This window comes from Amblyraja radiata, chromosome 39 (assembly GCF_010909765.2).
Source record: "Amblyraja radiata isolate CabotCenter1 chromosome 39, sAmbRad1.1.pri, whole genome shotgun sequence".
In the NCBI taxonomy this organism is placed as follows: Eukaryota; Metazoa; Chordata; class Chondrichthyes; order Rajiformes; family Rajidae; genus Amblyraja; species Amblyraja radiata.
This window is the reverse complement of record NC_045994.1, coordinates 444,942-453,826: the sequence shown is the minus strand read 5'-3', so window position 1 is coordinate 453,826 and position 8,885 is coordinate 444,942. Positions and strand designations below refer to the sequence as shown.

The window sequence follows — 8,885 nt, the reverse complement described above, 5'->3', positions numbered from 1 at the left end:
CCACACAGACCATTCTCGTTCCCTGCAACGTAGCTGGAAGAACTATCTGCCCTTATTCACTTGAACATGTACTTGGCTCAACCTTCTTGTCTCACCACTGATTTAAGTCCCATAGTTCAGACCTACTAATTTGGCCCACCTCTGTAGCCTCGGCATATCTCTCTGCCAGGCTATTTCTCCCGCTCCAGCTCAGGTGCAACACACCCCTTCTGTACAGGTCACCCCAGAAGAGTTGCCAATGGTCCAAAAACATGAACACCAGTCCTAAGTCACGTATTCACGTGTCATGTGCTTCTCTCCCTCTTTCCACTGGCATTTTACACCTGAATTAATCCAGAAATTACTGCCCATGACATCAGTGTGGCCACTGATTCGATATTTTACTTCGGAGTCACGTGAGTGATTCCGTGAAGAAGCCCCGCCAGTCCGCATGCGTACTTTTCGTCATCGCACTGGCGAAGCACCGGACTGGCAAGCAACTCACTCCTGCCAGCGGTAAGTTTAAACCTGCAGGTGCGTTTTTAATACTTACCAGGTTGTGTTTTCTTGCAGGAACCTCTTCTAACAGAGGTTTCCTGCTGGATATTGTAGCGCAGTCCGGTCGAGCCGCGAGGAAACCGGCTTTGGGCTGTGGGTAGACCCAGTCCAGACCGCAGAATGTGGGAGCCGGCGGACGTCGGGTGCGCTATTCCAGCCGCTGAAAAGGCGGTCAGCGGCTTCCAGACCGCTGTGGTTCCCATGGAGGGGTACGTCTTTGCGGTATCAGAGTGCCGACTGCACCGACTGTTGGCCAATCCAATGGGAGTAAAAAGGGATTCAACAGCAAGCCCGTGGATCGGGCCATGAGGATTCACCTCCCAATAAAAGCGACGTCTGTGGACGTCTGGTAAGATGGAGCTACTGATAGAAAGGAGGCTCCATTACGACAGGCTCCAGGAGGAGCTTTATATCCGTGAGGTCAACCCATGGGCCCGTGACAGCAGCTTCAGGTATGGGCTGTATAGGGAAGATCAGCTCCATGAAGAGGAGCTTTATATCCACGGGTCTTGGGGGCCCGTGGCAGCAGCCCTGTTCAAGGGCTGTGTAGGGAAGATATGCTTCTGTTATGGCTGTCCAAGAATCCCCTCTCTGCGAAAGTGAGTACGAGTGGTTGTGTAACCAACTTCAAAATTCTAGAAGTATGTCTGTGGAACGCACTGGAATAAATGCGTTTGGATTCAAGGGAGTCCTCGCAAACGAAGGTGGAGAAATACCCGGAAGGGGCTAGAGTTCCCCTCGTGCTATAAATGCCGGGAATAAACAACGCTTCAGGGGTGACATTAAAATAAGCCGCTGAACCTTCGCTTGAGGTAAGACCTGTTCAATAGGTAAAACCCGAATAAGGAAGCAAAGCTGTCGGACCAATCGAGGTACCAACAACGAGCAAAGCTTCACCGTTGCGGCAACAACACACCCCACGCCTTCGTTGGCAGTAAGCAGTTCACTGAAGTTGGTGGCAGCATGAAAGTTGGACAGAGGTCTTAAAATCCGAGACCCAAGTCGGGCCCAGGAAAAATATGGGACCATCTACAAGTTGGTAACATCTACACTTGTTTGTTATAATGATAATGAAAACATGTGTTTAGTTTATGTGATGTATGAAAATAGCATTTTCCCTTGATAAGGATGGAAGGGATTCTAGTCGCCTTACAACATACAAATGGTTGGCATCTAACCACGTAAAATTGCACAAGACTAAGTTTCCAAGCACAGACATTGGGCCAGATTTGACTTTACAGGCAAACTCAGAATTATGTCCAGTCGTCTTTCTAGGCAGGCTCAGTATTGTGGCCAGGAATGGCTTTCGGGACTAGCTCGCAAAACGGGCCAGAGTTGTAGCTCGAGCAGGTACGGAATTCACAGGCGTGACCTGTTCATTGTGGAAAAGATGCAGAATGTTATTCTGCATCTAATTCCTTAAGATGATCCCATTTACAGAAATCACCGGAGACGTTTTGAAAATTACCTGGATAAGCCAATAATAAAACATTGCAAAATGGGTTACCTTCAGTGCCCAGGTTATTTACCAGTTTACTAAAACCAATGCTCGGACTGCTCAGAGCCAAAAAAAACATTTTGTTTTGTCTGGAGGATATTCTAATGCTGTATGTGGTTAAAAAAAAACTGTTTCAGCCTCAAACTATGTTCAAGAAATGAAGGTACACAAAATTGCTGGAGGAACTCAGCGGGTGCAGCAGCATCTATGGAGCGAAGGAAATAGGCGACGTTTCGGGCCGAAACCCTTCTTCAGACTGATGGGGGGTGGGGAAAGAAAGAAGGAAAAAGGGGAAGAGGAGGAGCCCGAGGGCGGGCGGATGGGAGGGTGGGAGGAGACAGCTAGAGGGTGAAGGAAGGGGAGGGGACAGCACAGGCTAGCCAAATTGGGGGAATTCAATGTTGATGCCATAGGGGCGCAAGGACCCCAGACGGAATATGAGGTGCTGTTCCTCCAATTTCCGCTGTTGCTCACTCTGGCAATGGAGGAGACCCAGGACAGAGAGGTCGGATTGGGAATGGGAGGGGGAGTTGAAGTGCTGAGCCACCGGGAGGTCATGTAGGTTAAGGCGGACCGAGCGGAGGTGTTCGGCGAAACGGTCGCCCAACCTACGCTTGGTCTCACCGATGTAAATTAGCTGACATCTAGAGCAGCGGATGCAGTAGATGAGGTTGGAGGAGATACAGGTGAACCTTTGTCGCACCTGGAACGACTGCTTGGGACCTTGAATGGAGTCGAGGGGGGAGGTGAAGGGACAGGTGTTGCATTTCTTGCGGTTGCAACGGAAAGTGCCCGGGGAGGGGGTGGTGCGGGAGGGAAGGGAAGAATTGACGAGGGAGTTGCGGAGGGAGCGGTCTTTGCGGAAGGCAGACATGGGGGGAGATGGGAAGATGTGGCGAGTGGTGGGGTCACGTTGGAGGTGGCGGAAATGGCGGAGGATTATGTGTTGTATTTGCCGGCTGGTGGGGTGAAAGGTGAGGACCAGAGGGACTCTGCCCTTGTTGCGTGTGCGGGGATGGGGAGAGAGAGCAGTGTTGCGGGGTATGGATGAGACCCTGGTGTGAGCCTCATCTATGGTGGCGGAGGGGAATCCCCGTTCCCTGAAGAACGAGGACATTTCCGATGCCCTGGTATGAAATGTCTCATCCTGGGAACAGATGCGGCGTAGGCGGAGGAATTGGGAGTAAGGGATGGAGTCTTTACAGGGGGCAGGGTGGGAAGACGTGTAGTCCAGATAGCCATGTGAGTCAGTGGGTTTATAATGTATGTCGGTCAGGAGTCTGTCCCCTGCGATGGAGATGGTGAGGTCAAGGAATGGTAGGGAAGTGTCGGAAATCGTCCAGGTGTATTGGAGTGCCGGATGGAAGTTGGTGGTGAAGTGGATGAAGTCAGTCAGTTGTGTGTGGGTGCAGGAGGTGGCACCAAAGCAGTCGTCAATGTAGCGGAGGTAGAGGTCGGGGATGGGGCCCTGGTACGCATTGAACAAGGATTGTTCAACGTACCCGACAAAGAGGCAGGCGTAGCTGGGGCCCATGCGTGTGCCCATAGCTACGCCTTGTGTTTGGAGGAAATGGGAGGAGTCAAATGTAAAGTTATTGAGGGTGAGGACCAACTCCGCTAAGCGGAGGAGAGTGTCAGTGGCTGGGTAAAGGTTGCTCCTCTGGTCGAGGAAGAACCGGAGGGCTTTGAGGCCATCCTGGTGGGGGGATGGAGGTGTAGAGTGACCGGACATCCATGGTGAAGATGAGGGGGTGAGGGCCCAGAGAGTGGAATGCGTGGAGGCGGCGGAGAGTGTCTGAGGTGTCTAGAACATAGGTGGGGAGGGATTTGACCAAGGGGGATAGGATGGTGTCAAGGTATGTGGAGATGAGTTCGGTGGGGCACGAACACGCAGAGACAATGGGTCTGCCGGGAGAGCCGGGTTTGTGGATTTTAGGGAGAAGGTAAAAACGGGCCGTGCGGGGCTGGGGAACGATGAGTTTGGAGGCTTGGTCAGGTAGGGCGTGGGAATTGATGAAGTCGGTGATGGTGCTAGAAATGGTGGCCTGGTGCTCGTCAGTGGGGTCATGGTCCAAGGGTAAGTAGGAGGAGGTGTCCGAGAGTTGGCGCGTGGCCTCAGCTTTGTAGAGATCGACGCGCCAGACTACCACGGCACCTCCCTTGTCGGCTGGTTTGATGACCCAGTCTGGGTTTTTGCGGAGAGATTCGATGGCAGTGCGTTCAGAGGGGGAAAGATTGGAGTGAGACAGGGGAGTGGAGAAGTTGAGGCGGTTGACGTCGCGGCGGCAGTTCTGAATGAAGAGTTCCAGAGCCGGGACTTTCTGAGGGGGGTTCCACGAGGAGGGGGTGCGTTGGAGACGGGAAAAGGGGTCATCATTAGGGGGCGAGGACTCCTTCCCATGGAAGTGCGCTGTGAGGCGGAGACGACGGTAGAAGCTCTCCAAGTCATGGTGGGCGCGGAACTCATTGAGATGGGGACGGAGGGGGACAAAGGTGAGACCTCTGCTGAGGACAGACCGTTGGGTGGGGGAGAGGGGGAGGTCGGGGGGGATGGTGAACACCCGGCAGGGGTGGGAGTTGGGGCCAGAGGAAGGCAGGTGGGTAGACTGGGTACGGGGTTGTGGGGGTTGGAGGGGTGGTGGGTGGTCAGGGGGTGGGGGGGAGAGAGGGCTGTGAGGGGGGTGGGGAAGAGCGGGTGTGACATGGTTGGGGGGGGATGGGGGAGGGGCAGTGGAGCAGCCACTGAGGTTAGCACGGCTGGGCAGACGGGCGCTAGGACCCGGTGGAATTAAATCGAGGAGAGTGGGAGTAAGCAGCGTGAAGGCTGCAGGCCCAGTGCAGAGTCCAGGCTCCAGGTAAGGCGACGGCTGTGGGTTGCTGGAGGGGGGTGGAGTGGCGCGGGTCAACGGACCCGATGGTCGGAGTCCAGCGGCGCGGGTCACCGGACCCGATGGTCGGAGTCCAGTGGTGGTTGAGTCGGGGTCCGCGGGCGATGCGTGGGTGGTCCCGGTGGGCGGATGGTCGGCGGGTCGGCGGCGAGATGAATCGGGTGCGTAGCGGCGGCCATGTTGGGATAGCCCCGGTCCGGCGGCGTTGTAGGGTAGTTGGGGTCGGGTGGCGATGTCGGAGGAATCAGCGAGGGGGAGCGAGTCCAAGTTACCGTTGAAGCTGCGAGGCTGGGCGTCATCGGTCGGCAGGTGAGGGTCGGCGGCGGCATCGATGTAGAGGTCGGTGAAGGCGGCGTCCCGGTGCGTATGGAAGTCGCTCCTCGAGGCCAAGATGGCGTCGCGGGACTCGGGCAGGCGATGCGGGCCAGGGTAGGGGCCCGGAGTCTGCGGGCGGTCGAGTCGCGGAGTGTAGGCGTCGGGAGCGGCCTGGAGTCGGGATAATTTAAGGTCCTTGGTGGAGTTAAGGTAGGCCAGGAATTTTTTATTTAAGAGGTGGATCTTCCGGCGGATGAAATACAGCTGGGGTCCGTTGCAGGTCTGGGTTAGTGAGGCCTGAAGTCCAGGGAGTGTCGATGTGAGGTCCTGTTGGTGCCGGCGCATCGCGACCAGGGTGGATCTCAGTGCCCGGTTGGAGAATTGCTGGGTATGCCGGTGGATAGCCAGTCGGTACCGATGGTCCGGTTGGGGTCCGAACTGGGAGGTAGGGAACTGGAGCTGGAAGCCGTGGGGTATGAGATGATGGCGCAGACAGGACCCGAGGAAGCAGATGTGGCTGTGGTATCGAGTCTGGGTAAGGGTATGGTCGTACAGTTGGAGGGCAGGGGGGATCTTTCAAGAAATGAAGAAATGAAGAAACTTTCAAGAAATGAAGTTTATACCAATTAGATCTATTCATTATTGGGATTAGTGTAGTGTTATTGGGGTTAGTGTAGAAATAGCAGGTGCTATGACAGAAATATTTCAAATGTCATTAGAAACGGTAATAGTACCGGAGGATTGGCGTACTGCGCATGTTGTTCCATTGTTGAAAAAGGGGTCTAAGAGTAAACCTAGCAATTATAGACCTGTTAGTTTGACGTCAGTGGTGGGCAAATTAATGGAAAGGATACTTAGAGATAAAATATATAAGCATCTGGATAAACAGGGTCTGATTAGGAACAGTCAACATGGATTTGTGCCTGGAAGGTCATGTTTGACTAATCTTCTTAAATGTTTTGAAGAGGTTACTCGGGAAATTGATGAGGGTAGTAGGAATTAATGGTGGAGTAGCAAGATGGATTCAACAGTGGCTGAATGGGAGATGCCAGAGAGAAATGGTAGATGCTTGTTTGTCAGGTTGGAGGCCAGTGACTAGTGGGGTGCCACAGGGATCTGTGTTGGGTCCACTGTTGTTTGTCATGTACATCATTGACCTGGATGATGGTGTGGTAAATTGGGTTAGTAAGTATGCAGATGATACTAAGATAGGTGGTGTTGTGGATAATGAAGTAGATTTTCAAAGTCTACAGAGAGATTTATGCCAGTTGGAAGAGCGGACTGAAAGATGGCAGATGGAGTTTAATGCTGATAAGTGTGAGGTGCTACATCCTGGCAGGACAAATCAAAATAGGACGTACATGGTAAATGGTGGGGAATTGAAGAATGCAGGTGAACAGAGGGATCTGGAAATAACTATGCACAGTTCCCTGAAAGTGGAATCTCATGTAGATAGGGTGGTAAAGAAACCTTTTGGTGTGCTGGCCTTTATAAATCAGAGCATTGAGTATAGAAGTTGGGATGTAATGTTAAAATTGTACAAGGCATTGGTGAGGCCAATTCTGGAGTATGGTGTACAATTTTGATCGCCTAATTATAGGAAGGATGTCAACAAAATAGAGAGAGTACAGGGGAGATTTACTAGAATGTTGCCTGGTTTTCAGCAACTAAGTTACAGAGAAAGGTTGAACAAGTTAGGGCTTTATTCTTTGGAGCGCAGAAGGTTAAGGGGGGACTTGATAGAGGTCTTTAAAATTATGAGAGGGATAGACAGAGTTGACGTGGATAAGCTTTTCCCACTGAGAGTAGGGAAGTTTCAAACAAGGGGACATGACTTGAGAATTAAGGGACAGAAGTTTAAGGGTAACATGAGGGGGAACCTCTTTACTCAGAGAGTGGTGGCTGTGTGGAATGAGCTTCCAGTGAAGGTGGTGGAGGCAGGTTCGTTTTTATCATTTAAAAATAAATTGGATAGTTATATTGACGGGAAAAGGAATGGAGGATTATATTCTGAACGCAGGTATATGGGACTAGGGGAGAATACGGCACGGACTAGAAGGGTCGAGATGGCCTGTTTCCGTGCGGTAATTGTTATATGGTTATATGGATTACTTTTAACTATTAATTCGCCTGTGACCCTGCCCTGGGGTAAGAGATTGGAATTAATAATAATAATAATAATAATAATAACTTTATTTATAGAGCACTTTAAAACAACCACAGTTGCAACAAAGTGCTGTACATGACAGATCATGGACAATAAATTATTACATGACAATAAAAACCTTAAACGAAGGACTAAAAACAATAAAAATTAAAAAACATTAAAAGCACTAAAAGCAGGAGCAAAGTCTCAAGCAGTGTCGAAAGCCAAGGAATAAAAATGTGTTTTAATACTGGTTATGAAGATGGACAGTGAGGGGGCCTGTCTGACGTGCAACGGCAAGGTGTTCCAGAGTGCCGGAGCAGCAACAGAGAAGGCTTCCGCTTAGACCTCGGTACCTCCAGGAGCAGCTGATCAGCTGACCTGAGGCACCGGGCAGGAGCGTATGGGTGGAGCAGCCGGAGCAGTTCAGACAGGTAAGGCGGGGCGAGCCCATTTAGAGATTTAAAAACAAATAAAATAATTGTAAAATGAACTCGAAAGTGCACCGGGAGCCAGTGGAGGGAGGCCAGAATTGGCGTTATGTGTTCCCTCTTTCGAGTTCCAGTTAAAAGGCGAGCGGCAGCATTTTGAACCAACTGGAGACGGGCCAGTGAAGATCGTGCAACTCCAAAATAGAGTGCGTTACAGTAATCCAGCCTAAATGTAATAATTACTGTCTCAAAATGCTGCCGCTCGAGAATGGGCTTCACCTTTGCCAGCTTCCTTAGGTGAAAGAAGCTGGACTTAACCACCGCGCCTATTTGATGATCTAATTTAAAATCATTGTCCATCCTAAAACCCAGGTTTAAAACTGTTGGCTTCACGTACCGTGCCAGTGGACCCAGGTCAACAAGGGGAGGTTCACGGCAGCCATTGGGGCCACACAATATCACCTCTGCCTTCTTTTCATTAAGTCCTAGAAAGTTTAGGGCCATCCAGGACTTAATGTCCTCAAAACATGACAGAAGTGATTTTACAGAAAAGGCGTCTTCCTTCCTCAGCGGCATATATAATTGGCTATCATCGGCATAACAGTGAAAAGAGATGCCATGCCTTCTAAGAATGGAACCCATAGGAAGTACGTATAGTGAGAAAAGCAGGGGCCCTAAAATTGAGCCCTGTGGAACCCCATATGACAGAGGAGTGGAGGAGGATTCAAAACCAGCAAGGCTTGCACACATGGTTCTGTCTGCCAGATAGGACCTGAACCATCCCAGGGAACTGCCACAGATGCCCACTAGGTGCTGTAATCGGGATATTAAGATGCCATGGTCCACTGTATCAAAGGCGGCAGATAGGTCCAGCAGGACAAGAACCACATTATTACCAGAGTCATTTGCCAGGAGGATGTCGTTAAAAACCCTTAGCAAAGCTGTGGTTTGCATATGCATAGTTTTGAACCCAGACTGGAAAACCTCCCGAATATTATGCTCGTCCAAGAAGAGTTTTAGCTGAGCATAAACAACTTTCTCCATGATTTTAGAGATAAAAGGCAACTTGG

The 8,885-nt window shown here is 51.0% G+C and overlaps 1 pseudogene; it reads left to right on the top strand.

The window, feature by feature from the left end:
* Positions 1–1,630: 1,630 nt before the first annotated feature.
* Positions 1,631–1,726, top strand: LOC116967525 (annotated as a pseudogene).
* Positions 1,727–8,885: the final 7,159 nt, after the last annotated feature.